The 12,907-nt window shown below is 40.2% G+C and overlaps 1 protein-coding gene across 7 annotated transcripts in view; it reads left to right on the forward strand.

Moving 5' to 3' along the window:
• The window catches only part of trpc1 (transient receptor potential cation channel, subfamily C, member 1), a 73,996-nt gene that overhangs the window by 2,515 nt on the left and 58,574 nt on the right, over positions 1-12,907 (forward strand). For 5 of the 7 annotated variants that reach the window (XM_077554248.1, XM_077554250.1, XM_077554249.1 and 2 more), the window contains exon 2: positions 1,057-1,111. The gene's annotated coding sequence lies outside the window, so the exon portion shown is untranslated. Of the gene's footprint in view, positions 1-846; positions 920-1,056; positions 1,112-12,907 lie in introns of those variants that run through there. The other 2 variants (XM_077554255.1, XM_077554251.1) reach the window with 2 other exon arrangements.

Below are 12,907 nucleotides of genomic sequence, written 5' to 3' on the forward strand. Positions count from 1 at the left end.
AGGAGTCAATTACTCATGTGTGATATGTGTCAGTCACTTTCCGTAGAGCGGAGTCCCAGCGGGAGGCCCGTCAGTCACAAACACAGCAGCTCCGTCTTTTTGTGTGCGTGTAAAACTTGTGATCCTGTCGCCCGCCATCTTCCCATGGAGCTAAGTAGGCTGTCCTCTCAGGCCTGGGAAAGAATAAAAAGGGATGTTCGTCAATTTAAAATGGCCTTATAGTGTATTAGGTATAATAATCAATATGTAGAGCAGAGCTGGTTATTTATTTACTATCTACCATTAAACACACTGTTTGCTGGAATAACTAAAAACTGCAAGTCGCTGATGCCTCCCCAAAAGTGTTTAGAATGGCCTATATACATTTAAGCTTTAAATATACCACAAAATGTGATCCCAAAACACTTCTCTTTTATTTAAATGGATTATAGATGATTTGATTGAGGGGAAAATGTACCAAAAGTGTGCATGTATGTCATTTGCTAGCTTGAGCTAGCGGAGCAAAATTACAGAATTTGAGTCTCTTCTTAACCTCCATTAACATACCAGGGTAAACCTCAGCTCATCCACGACATACAAAAATAGTACAGTCAACATGTTATCACTGCAAAATACTTGTCTAACACCATAGCTTTAAATTAGCCAGTGCGTTGGCGCCACCTTGTGGCATTTTAGAGTGCTTCCAAAAGAGCAAATATAATGCTAATTGTTAGTGTTTCTGTGAAGAGATGAGGATAGGTGAATTGCGAATTGTAGGGGGTTGACTGCACATCATTTAAAAGCAAATATCAACAGGGATGTATATTTTGCAACTAGTCAGTAGCTGGCTAAACTTTACAGACAGTAACTAGGCCTCACACTGAATCATAACGTTAGCATTTTCAGCTAATTGGAGTATACCATCCAGTGCTTTTCGCAGGTGAGCTTAAACCCGACTTTAGATAAAGGGCAGAAAATTAATGTATGGTACAGCCATGTTGTGAAGTGCGGTGGTTTTGTTTCACATCTGTATGTGATTGTAAAGTAGTCTGTGTTTCTTCAAATTTTCTTTCTTAGGACCACACTGACGACGACATTCATTTTTATCTGTGGCACCATCGTCCCCTGTTGGGTAAGTTTTGTTTGTGAAATTGACACGATAGTAATTTCTTGGCATCACATTAAGTACTGTGAGTGTTTTTAATGACGTTATTTAGATGCATGATAGGGCCCAATCTTCATGTATTGTAGTGTTTATCAAAATAAATAAATTCATTAATTAAATAAATAAATTGTTGGCATGCCTTGCTCGTCCGTTTTTTAGCACTAGGTGGCACTGTTAGGCTGTGTGAAGATGCGCTTTGTTAGTCCACACAGAATAATCCACTGTGGTTGTTTTTTTGTTTGTTGCATTGTATCATGACCGTTTTATTTTATTCTCATCAGACTACAATTTCTGCACTCATGATTCACTTACTGTTTGTTTTTTAAATTCATAAATCGTCTCCTCTGACATTTATTTATCATCTATCTGCTGTATTTTTGATTTATATATTTTTCCATCATGGTAAAGCACATTCTTGAAGGCCTTTTTCCAACCTAACCTGCCTTTAGAGACTCCCTTGAAACCCCGCCGCCCCCCCAGTCCTCCTTCCTCCTCAAGGGGAAACATAGATGATTTTGACAAGCTGGGTCACGTTCACATTCTTTGACATGCTGGTGTCGCTTGTTTGTGAGTCAGGGGTATGCCGAGAGAGTGTCAAGGGAGCAACGGAGCCTTACCAACTACGTTTATAAGCCTCTGTGTCTTTCGTCAGCCTGTCACTCGCTCCCTGTTCCATCACAAAGACACGCGCATGCTGTAAACTGCATGTCTGGGCCTAACTCCATATTCCTCCGAGACACTGCTGCTCAAACTCAATCAATGTAATCTATTCATACAACAATTTTTTTTTTTTTTTTTGCATAATCGTCCACAAATGTAAAATCACACCATGACATATGTTTAAATCCGCTACTTTATGATCACAAGTGGCTGCCTAATGTCACCTAGCTAATTGGCGGCTACAAGTACCTAGCTAGCGGCTAGTGCGAGAAGCTAATCTAGCCGTCTAAATCTTCACTTAGTGCTCCTTCTTTTTTAAACAGCATTAACTTAACGTGCAGTAATTTACATAGATATTTATTATAGATATAGACTTATTGTCCGATTGGTCACATTTTATGAAGTTAGTACCTTGGCTGTCTTCTTGCGTCATGGTAATTAGCATTTCCTGTTTATTAGTCATTACCATCACATTGTTTTGGTCTATGCCACCACTGTGAATATAACAAAACAAAAAAACTGTGTGTGGGGGGGAACAAACAAACTTGTGGAGCTTTTCTGTTCTATGACCATCATTTAAATTTTCCTCTTTGCTATCACCGGTACAAAAAAACAACAACAACAATACAAAACAAAGAAAATGCATTAGTCCTTAATCCACTCAGTCTCATAACCCACGATGATGTCCTCGTCGCCAACCTTCAGTTCCGAACGGACCCGGGGAGTCAGCCTTTTTAAACGGAGTCCTGCAGCACGGAATACTTTCGGTTCCATGCACTTCAAACAAACCTCTCAATCCCTCTCACAGATTGTGGCCGCGAGCGTGAATATTATTTCAGACACATCACAGGGATCTGCTTCAGGTTAGCGCATACAAATGAGAAACAGGAGGGAAGGGGGAAAAAAACAGGAAGAAGGAAATCTAAAACATATGATGTACCATGAGAGTTCAAACAATAGTAATTTTTTGGGTGTATATTTTAATTCTTTTGATTTGACGCCAGAAATGTATTAGAATATAATCACTTCATACCGGAAAAAAACTGCCTCCGCAAAGATTGCAATTTTGATTTTGAAAAAAAAATAAAAAATCTTAATCACCGTTACAGGCCAATATGACCCGAGGAGGCTTCCATACGACCTCTCGTTGATCTTGCGCATGAATCGGCTTGCCATGTTAGCATGTTACCGTGGTAACAGATGAACACTTGTCAGCTGTAGCACAGAGGGAGTCATGGCAACACAGCCCGCCACCTTTGTGTGCGCGCGTGTGTGAGAATGTGTGTATCTGTCTTTGTGCGAATCCTGTGAGTGGCGCATGGACATGTTGTCAGCCGGGCAGCATTGTGGGAGCGCTCTATCGATCTTATCTCCATTTTTTCCCTCCATTTGGACCATTGTTTTAGGGGTTAAGACTGGGTTGGTTAATGTCGGTCCTTTTTCCTGTGCTGAATTCCCTCGGCTCCTCCTTTTGAGTCCAGCCAAGATGATACCCGTGGCCTTCGATGTCACTTGTCATTCCCTTTGTGGCAGGCCTGACATGCTGTCTGCTGTTTTTGTCTCTCCAGTCTCAGTCGTTGGCTGGTTGTCACACGCCGCTCTGGCCGCTCGACTGTTTGGCAACGAGGCGTTTATATCCTTGTTTTGTGCCAGGGGAAATTGTGTGGGAGTTTCCCCGGTTTGAATTGTTTGGATTGATGTGTATGATTGGCAGGGGAGCATGACAGAGGAGGCAAGGACAAAAGCAAAGCGAGCCCTACTTTGGATAGGATCAAATCAGACAAGAGCTCCTCTGCCAAGGATGAACAATACTGATAGGAGTCCCTTTTACGCTGCTTGTAAAAGCCAGCTGTAATGGGAGAAGGATGAATTTCTGCTTTTAGAGGGAGTCCGTGTAACGGAATTCCACAATGGCGACCTGGCACAAAATTTTCTTGACCTGTTATGTTGACACTGTCCGCCCATTATTCTTTACTTTCCCATTATCCAATTTTTAAAAAAAATATTATTATTATTTTTTAAATTATTATTATTATTCATTTTATTTTTAAATTTTAATTAAATTTTTATTTTTATTTTTTTGGGGGGCAGACTGTGATGCATATCTGCCACGGCGGCCGTGCCTTTGTCCACCACACACAGTGCCATGTCTGTTCCTTGAGTGGCGTGAGCGGCCCCTCGCACCGCATCCCCGTCACTTGACCGGCCCGTCGGCCTGCTGTTCTGGCTGGCCCCGCGCACAAAGACGCCCCTTATTAGGGAGCCGCGTCGGGTCCCCGGCACTGGAATGTTAACAAGCTCTCCGGGAGTTGCTTATGACCTTATGCCGACGCACCCTCTCCAAATCCGTGTCGACCAGGCCTCTGGTGACCCGGTTGACTGGAAGTTAACAAGACGTCAGTCATCGCGCCGGTCTTCCCGAGGTGGCATTTAAACACTTTTAACTGAAAATTGATTTTTTTTTTTTTTTTTTTAATGGTGGCTATTTGAAGGAAACACATTATAATTTTTACGAGATTGTTTTAGGTAAGCAAACGCTGAGGTTGAAGCTTGGCATACAGTACATAAAGTCCTGTATGTGTTGAGAGTGCACATATCAAACTGTAATGTCAAAACAATAAATGTGACGTTCAACAGAATGAATTAGGAATCAGAATTAATTAGGAAGTCACCTGAAGCTGGCACTGTCGCCCAGGTAATTGTTTGGAGAACGTGTTTCTCAAGATATTCACCACAATGAAAATGACAAGCGATGTATGTTTCAACCCTAGTGTAGTTAGCAGACAAGCTAACGGCTAGCAACTAGCTAGCTAACACCTAGCTGTTTATTCCTTCTTTTACTATGTACAACTCGTTCTTCTTCTTTGTATTTTTCTGGCACTTTCATAGGTCATTCCTGTTTTGACTTGATGTGTTATCAACTTGTGTGACATTTACTTGGTACTACGTGCTTTTTTTTTGCCACAGTAATTTGGCAATATCGAGATTTACTTGTGAGATCTGTGACGACTCCCACATGTAATCTTGGTGTTATGACAGACTTGATTTTGCGTCATTGTCAGGGGATTTATCGTTATGTGTGCGCTGTGTTGTTAATTTAGTCATCTCGCGTATACCTTAACCACACACACTGATCCGTATACATTGCTGGATAACCGATAGGCCAAGACTTTTGAAGCCGCGAGGCCGCCATATTGCTCCTCCCAATAAATGTTTCTCGACATACGATCCTATACATTTACAGAAATTGGAGACAGTACTTAGTAGAAGGAGCATGATTTATGATGTTTTACATTTGTTAAAACATAAACAAGAGGACTTAAAACATGTTACAACTTGCCTTAAATAAATGTATAAATTATATGCTTAACTCATTCACTGCCATTGACGGCTATAGACGTCAAAAATTATTTTGAACTAATTCTATTAGTTTTCCACTTTTGTTAATAAGAGTATGAAAACCTAAAAAATATATATATTGTACATTTAGAACAGATATAACATTTGTGATTAATCGTGAGTCAATTATTGAAGTCATGTGATTAATTACAATGAAAAATGTTATTCACCTGTCGTGATTTAAAAAAAAAAAAAGATTATGAAAAACTTGGGGGTGTCAGGCTATTAAAATCTTAACTGTAATTAATTGCATGACTTCACTAGTCAACTAACGATAAATCACAAATTTAATATCTGTTCTAAATGTACAATAAAAAAAACTGTAGGTTTTCACATTCTTGTTAACAAAAGTGGAAAAAAAATGTTTAACTAATAGAAATAGTTCAAATGAATTTTTGACGTCTATAGCCGTCAATGGCAGTGAATGAGTTAATGATGTTTACAGGAGGAAACTTGTATATTTTGTATTATTATTATTATTATTATTATTTTATAACTGTAATTCAACAAAAGATGCCAAATCTAAAATTGGAGTCTAAGGAACTGAGCGATAAAAGAAAAAGGGGGTCTTCAAAACAGCACATACGGCCACTTGTTAATTTTTTATTTTTTTTTAATTATTATTTTTTTTACTTGTTTAAAAATAGTGACCACCGCGCCGCAAACCCCTCCATCCCCGCCCCCGGCCCTAGAAAGAGCCTGTATATGTCTAATCTGTACGTCTGCTCACGAGATGGGAGGAGTAAGATGGCCTCCCTGTGGCTTCAACGGCTTGCACGGGCGTATATGGGCTAACTGCTATCCAATGATATATTCAGATCAGTGACCACACACTACAACATCAGAAAGCACACACTTCCTTATTTCGCCCTGATCACGTGGGGCCTCTCACTCTCACAAAAAAAAAAAAATCAGTATGTGTGTGCCCAACCTTAGCTAAAAAAAAAAAAAAAAAAAAAAATGCAAACCCACCTTGAATTAGATTGTCCCTTCTCAATTTGTCGAGCTCATTAGCGACAGCTTGATGGATTTGTCTCTCTTTTCAGTGGCAATTACGGCAAGCTGCAGCCCGACTTGCGAAAAGTGAAGATGCATTGCCAGCTCATTTGTCTACTGTTTGATCTAATATTTTTTTCCTCCCCTTTTTTTTTTCCCTAAAAGTAATCCCGCAAAGCAATCGTTTAGTTGTATTCTTCGTCGATATGATGAGCCGTACCCCCGTAAAAGGAGTCGGCAGAGTATCGGTAACCACTCACAGGGCTGTTTGCCTCCGACCGCTTCACCTCAGGACTTTTGGCTCGCTCGCTCCCTACCTCTTCCGCAATTTCAGTCCTCCTCTTTCATCCCTGTGAGGCCTCTTTGCACTCAATTACTTCCATGTGGACGTCCCCCCCCATGGAGAGTATTTATAGCGCCGCTCTGTCTCCCACAAACTAATAAGGGGGGCATTCCTGTATTGGAAATAAATGGCAAAAAAATGCTCCAATGTACTGTAAATTTGACTTACGGATGACGGGTTGGTTCTGAACGCGTGAATTAATTAGATCGGTGAGGCACTTAGTGACCCACTTCTTTTATGATTGGGCTTAACCCTGCGCCACAAATAATCTTTACGATATGGTTTGGCCTCTCCGATTTAACGACAGGATATCCCCAAACAGTGCTCGTCCCACTAATAGACACACAAATACTTACCGTAATTATTTATTTACTAATATGTTTTCCATTGGAAAGGGGAGGCATTCATTGCTCATCTCAACTGGTGGGTCGGGACCCAAAAATGGGTCACGGATTCATTGAAAATGACTTTATGTTGAAACGTGTGTTTGTGCTGACTGACGTGAAGAGAAAACTATTCGCCGTTGTTGTAAAATCCAGTTTGAACATAATCATTTCATAAATCCCCCCTCAAATAGTTTCTCCTGGGCCGTGACCTTCCATGTCCAGATGGGCGCGGATTATACCTTTTGACCTTCATCCTCTCGGCAGGGGTGTCTCTTTCCTCTTTGTTTTGAAATTTAAACCCTTGTATTTTTCTGGCCCTCTGAGTTTTCGCCTAGCTTTATCTTTTATTCCGCCATTTTATACTTAAGTCTTTATCAACCGCTGACAGTATACTGCTATTATTAACACACACGACATGGCTAAGACTTTAAAGTGCTCCTGCAACATTAAAACTGGCGGCGAGGTCGTCAATCATCCAACGGCTCGCGATGAAGCATGGACTCGTGCGGCGTTTCTCTCTGACTTATATTAATTAGACCTAAACATGAAAAATTACTTAAGGTTTGGGACAGAACTCTTATTCAAACGGGTGCAAAATGAGGATTTGTTTAAGTGGAGCAACAGCCCGTGTTGTAGATAGTTTGCCATTCACAATTATCGTTTTTAACTCATTGACTCCCAGCCATTTTCACTGAAGCAACCCCCTTCGCTCCCGGCTGTTTTACTGGATTTTGACTGATTTTGCAAGGCCCACAGAATATTGTGTTCTATTGCTATAAAAACATGAAACCTACCAAAAAAAAAGGTTCGATTCTCTTCTTTCATCAGGGAAAAAATAGTATATTTCTATCTGTTTCCGTTTTGCAGTTTCATCATTATTCACAAATCTGTTTTAAACAGTGGGCAAAAAAGCATTTTGGAACACGGCCCTGGTTGATCTCTTGTGCTCTGCTGCCACCTGCTGGCTGTTTTTGTAATAACTACCATTGCTTCAAACCCGCTCTTCAGTTTAGAGGCTGCATCAAAGCCTTCTGTATGCTCTAGCATAAAAACACACACACATAAAAAAACGTATAAATATGTTTTTGGGACCATGGTAATATTTTAAATAGAACGCTGTAGGAATTATTTTGGAGGATTATTATACATTTGCCGTGTTGAAGTAAATTGCCTCTTGGGAAACACAAGTCAACGTAATAGTGTAGTAATTTCTGTTTATGATTGCTATGTATTGCAAAGGAGTGTTATTGTATTTGGTGAAGTTGCAAGTGGACGACTCAGCTGCCGAGTGGGGACAACTGATAAGAAGACGTGACACACGTGAACGCCAGGGCCCCCTGGACTTGCATGCCGCACTTAGAGAGTGTGAAGTGAGATAGGAGTTGTTTTTCTCTTTCTGTCATGTAATCAGATGCCCCGATTAGTACATATAAGGGGACTATTTGAGTGATGAACCAAGAGAGACTCTGTACCGATCAAACTAAGGCTGCAGTTTTCTCTTCCTCATGAGTCCTCATGAGTAATAAATTTGGAACCAGATGCTTCTTCTCTCTTTATTTGATAAATGTCTACATCTGAACCTGACATTTAAATTGGTCCTTCGAGCCGGATTGCAACATACCGGAGGTGCCCAGAGGCAGAGCCGACGACCAAGAAAGACCGTGGCCACGGCAGCTGTCCCTTTTTAGGGGACTGGACCTCGGCCCTGTTTCTGGGGACTAAAGGTTGAAGCAAGCCAGGAAGAGAGAAGGCAACACTGGTAGGACACTTATATTTTCATTGGCGGATTTTTGGTAAATAAGTGTCTGTTTAAAGTTAAGGGCGACGGTGTCCTACGCGCGTTTAAACTCCGTGGGGAAGAGGGCGACGGTGTCCTGTACGTACTTAAAACTAAAAAGACAGAGGAGTCTAGAAAACAGAGGGGAGGGGAAAAGACAGAGGAGTCTATAAAACTGAGGGAGGGGAAAAGACAGAGGAGTCTATAAAACTGAGGGAGGGGAAAAGACAGAGGAATCAAAACCGTAAGAATACTAGTCAATGTTGCGTAAAGAGACAGAGAGAGTCTATAAAAGAGGGCAACGGTGTCCTACGCGCGTAAATAAAGAGGGGGTGTGAGTGGAGGTTCGCTACCTCATTATTGTTTGTTCGGGGATTTAAAGTCAGTTTAATCTCCTTAAGAGAATCGCTGACTCCAACATGGAGAAAACAAATAGCAAAAAAGCCAACAAGAAAGACCCGAAACAACAGTTAACATGTAAGGACTGCAAGTTTGTAGAAAACCAATGTCCTTCTAAAACAAAACATTTAAATTTGTGGATAACGAAATATGAATTTGCTGGCCAGCTTAATATACAAAAAATATTTAACTTGCAAGATAAAATAAAGACAGACACATTTATTATTGAGAACGAGGGGAACGAATTCTACTTTCAAAGACGAGGAAAAGGTTTTTACCAAAACAGGGGCCGAGGAAGGGGTAGACCTCAATTTAAAATAGGACCCACCGGCAAGGGGCGCGGCTACGCCACAGGCCCAAAAGAAGTCACCTGTTGGTGTTGTGGGGAGACAGGGCATTTTTTGAGGCACTGTCCCCACAATAGAAAAAATACACGACTAGAAAAATCAGCTTCCCAACAGGATGACAAACAAAAAGCCATCGAAGAAAATGTGACATTAAATTAAATAAAAATCTTTATAAGTGGGCCGCTATATTGACACATGGTGTGACCCATGTGTCAACAGGGGGAATGGTAGGACGGATACACAGAATGTATACGACATATGGCTTTAATTTATTCTCAAAAAATTTTATTATTATTATTATTTATTATCATTAACAGTGGCAACGAAGCCAGTTTGGCCGATTACATGCGAAAAACATTAGAGAAAAGAGATGAATTGAAACTACCAGAAGGCGATTGTGCTTCTCTCCAACAGGAAGAACTAGTAGCTCCAGGAGACTGGGTACTGATCCAAAGCCTCAAAAAGAAGCACTGGAATTCTCCAAAGTGGGAAGACCCTCATCAAGTGCTGCTGACCACGCCGACGGCCATAGAGATTGAAGCAAGGAGCACTTGGATACATCTTACGCATTGTAAAAAGGTCATCTCAACCGACAAACCCAACAGGGAGGGTGAGCGAAAGTCTGATTCAAAGGTGGGAGCAGATATATAGAATCTGAAAATACCTGCGGTCAGTGAAGTTTTCCAAGACGCCTAACCTAATTAGGGGTTCTCGGTCGACATGGCTATTGCGTGGATAAGATTTGCGGTACTATGTTGTGTGGTCTTTGTGACCGTGAAGGCTATTCATTCACCAAATTGTTTGATTCTTTGATAGATGCAACTGGTGGTTGTGCATTGGTGTCTCTGCAGTTACCGGTGCTTATTTTTCCATCCACACTGGGGGATATTCAGAGAGCAATTTCAGCTCATGATCCCCTCCACCATCTCTCAAGAAAGCGACGTGCTTCCTGGTGGGACGGTGGACCAACCTATTTGGATGGAATTGGAGTTCCTCGCGGCGTTCCGGATGAGTATAAGTTGGCGAATCAAATTGCAGCGGCGTGGGAATCTATTTTCATATGGGTAACACCCAATAAAAATGTAGACCGAATCAACTACATACATTACAATGTACAAGAGTTGGGGAATTATACTGAAGAAGGATTTATAGCTGTCAGAGAACAATTGGCTGCAACATCACTCATGGCGTTCCAGAACCGCATTGCGGTCGACATGCTACTGGCAGAGAGAGGTTGCGTTTGCGCTATGTTTGGGAACCAGTGTTGTACATTTATACCAAACAACACATCTCCAGATGGGTCCCTCACGAGAGCCATTGAAGGCCTGCGCACCCTGAATCGAAAGATGAAAGAACACTCAGGTGTGTCCACCTCAGCATGGGACGAGTGGTGGGAAAAAACGTTTGGTAAATATAAAAGTTTGGTATTTTCTGTCATGATTTCTATGACTCTGTTCACCTCAATTCTTGTGCTGTGTGGATGTTGTTGTATTCCCTGCATTCGCGCATTACTCGTCCGACTTATCTCAACCGTCGTCGCTCCCACAGATTGTAAATTACAAGAGATGTACCCTTTGCTTGTTTCTGCAAATTGTGGTGATGGAGGGGACACTAATGACCAAACCAATGATGAGATAATTTCTCCTGCCGTCATATTTTACACACCTTAAAACTTAAAACAGAGAAAGGGGACATTATGGAATGTTTAAGTTTGTCATCCAGTAAATGATTCAACTAAATAAAACCTTTAAATCAAAGTTCTTTTGATGACAAAATTTTTGGAGGCAAATGTAGAATAAACAGGAGGGAAATGTAGGAATTATTTTGGAGGATTATTATACATTTGCCGTGTTGAAGTAAATTGCCTCTTGGGAAACACAAGTCAACGTAATAGTGTAGTAATTTCTGTTTATGATTGCTATGTATTGCAAAGGAGTGTTATTGTATTTGGTGAAGTTGCAAGTGGACGACTCAGCTGCCGAGTGGGGACAACTGATAAGAAGACGTGACACACGTGAACGCCAGGGCCCCCTGGACTTGCATGCCGCACTTAGAGAGTGTGAAGTGAGATAGGAGTTGTTTTTCTCTTTCTGTCATGTAATCAGATGCCCCGATTAGTACATATAAGGGGACTATTTGAGTGATGAACCAAGAGAGACTCTGTACCGATCAAACTAAGGCTGCAGTTTTCTCTTCCTCATGAGTCCTCATGAGTAATAAATTTGGAACCAGATGCTTCTTCTCTCTTTATTTGATAAATGTCTACATCTGAACCTGACAAACGCATTTATACGTTTTGGGGAGCAAATGAGTTAACGGACCAGTCTTTTAATTCCAAATAATCACATTTGTGTGTCATCAGGTTTTTTTTTTTTTTTTAAATTAAGAGATTGCAGGAGGTTGCATTTCACAGCATGCTTTGCTATAGTCCCAATTATCACTTTTGACTGTGTTATCATACCTCTCTAATGTGTTGTTTTGTGGTGTAACAGTTAGCGGTGTCATATTGGTACTGCTGAGAACAGCAAAGACACCATATTTATGTGTTGTTGTTTTTTTTAACTTGCTGTACAGGCCAGTTCCATGCTATTTATCAAATGGTTCTGTGAAAGATTTAATTGCATAGCGTGCCAGGAGTTTAGTCTTCAATGAACTGAACATGCATGTTTTTGGAATGTACTTTGTAGAAGGAAGCTGAAATACCAGGATAAAAAAAAAAAAAAGCCAGAACAGGAAGAATTTGCAATTTCCACACAGGAAGGTCTGAGTCAAGAATTGAAACTACGACTTCTTGGCTATTAAGCAGATATGCTAACCTCTAGGCTAGGATATCGTGCTGGCCTTTTTGACTTCCAACTTGTTCTAATTTAAAAAATAAACATAAAAAGTACATTCATGAATTCCAGAAAAATTCTTTCCAAGAAGATTTTTCATAATGCTAACACCACACTGTAACAAATTTCTGTAAAATCTAAAGTAAAAAATTACAGTATTATCTTGTTTTTTTTAATTTTACAGTATTTGACTCATTTGCTCCCAAAAACGTATAAATACGTTCTGTTTTAAATATTACCGTGGTCTCAAAAACTTATTTATATGTTTTTTATGTTGTTGTTTTTTAATGCTAGAGCATACAGAAGGCTTTGATGCAGCCTTTGAACTGAAGATTTTTTGGTGATAAAAACATAAAAAAGTAATAATTTTAGGAGATTTTAGTCTCATATTTCAAAAATCCAACTGTTGTACTAATACTATGCCTTTTAGTATGGAAAGGATGCATTTATTCTCTTTAAAAAAAAAACACACACACACACACTTTTTGTCCCCCCCCCAAAAAAAATTTGCATAATCATAAATATTCCTGTAATAATTTGACTTTGTTTTAAAAATAAAGTAACTTTATAAGATGGTACTTACATTGGAATTTTTAATTGATCCAAAGTAAATAAGTTATCT

This window comes from Vanacampus margaritifer, chromosome 20 (genome assembly GCF_051991255.1).
Source record: "Vanacampus margaritifer isolate UIUO_Vmar chromosome 20, RoL_Vmar_1.0, whole genome shotgun sequence".
Lineage (NCBI taxonomy): Eukaryota > Metazoa > Chordata > Actinopteri > Syngnathiformes > Syngnathidae > Vanacampus > Vanacampus margaritifer.